Source organism: Eimeria mitis, genomic scaffold (assembly GCF_000499745.2).
Source record: "Eimeria mitis Houghton genomic scaffold, Emh_scaff1098, whole genome shotgun sequence".
NCBI classification, from domain to species: Eukaryota; Apicomplexa; class Conoidasida; order Eucoccidiorida; family Eimeriidae; genus Eimeria; species Eimeria mitis.
Window position 1 is genome coordinate 5,633 of NW_013567577.1, and position 1,030 is coordinate 6,662.

The following is a 1,030-nucleotide window of genomic DNA, read 5'->3' on the forward strand; positions in this document are numbered from 1 at the left end:
GCAGCAGCAGCAGCCGCAGCAGCAGCAGCAACAGCAGCAACTGCAGTAGCAATAACAATAACAACAGCTGCTGTTGTTGCTGCTGCTGCTGCTGCTGCCGCTGCTGCTGCTGCAGTTGCTGCCGCTGCTGCTGCTGCAGTTGCTGCTGCTGCTGCTGCTGCTGCTGCTGCTGCTGCTGCTGCTGCTGCAGCAGCATGCATCAATCACTGAGTATAATAATTTCGTTTGTTGTTTTTATATTTTTTTTTGTTTTTTTTAACTTTTTGTTTTTTGTTTTAGCTGTGAAGGAAAAGAATGTGGTTAGTGCTGTTTGGGTTAGCGTTGTTGTTTTTCTTCTTTTTTTTTCTTTTTCTTCTTTTTCTTTTTCTTCTTCTTTTTCTTCTTTTTCTGTTTCTTTTTCTTTTTCTTCTTTTTCTTCGTTTTCTTCTTTTTCTGTTTCTTTTTCTTCTTTTTCTTCTGTTTCTGTTTCTTTTTCTTTTTCGTTTTCTTTTTCTTTTTCATATTTTTCTGTTTCTTTTTCTGTTTCTCCTTTTTCTTTTTCTTTTTTTTCTTTTTCTGTTTCTTCTTTTTCTTCTTCTGTTTCATCTGTTTCTTTTTTTGTTTGTTGTTTTTGTTTTTCTTTTGTTTCTTTTTCTTTTGTTTGTTCTTTTTCTGTTTCTTTTTCTTTTGTTTGTAGTTTTTCTTTGTTTGTTTTTGTTTGTTTAATAACGCAAAGACTGGTTGCTGTAGCGGTAGCTAGAAAATGTGTTTCCGTTTTATTTATTTTTTCTTTTTTATTTATTTTATTTGTTTCTTCTTTTTTATTTATTTTATTTATTTCATCTTTTTTATTTATTTTATTTATTTCTTTTTTATTTATTTTATATATTTCTTCTGTCTTTCTTCTTTTTTCTGCTTTCGCTGCTTCTTGCGGTGTATGTACACCTTTAAGTATAGCCTGTAGATACAATAAATAAACAAAAATATATAAATATATATATATATATATATATATATATATATATATATATATATATATATATATATATAT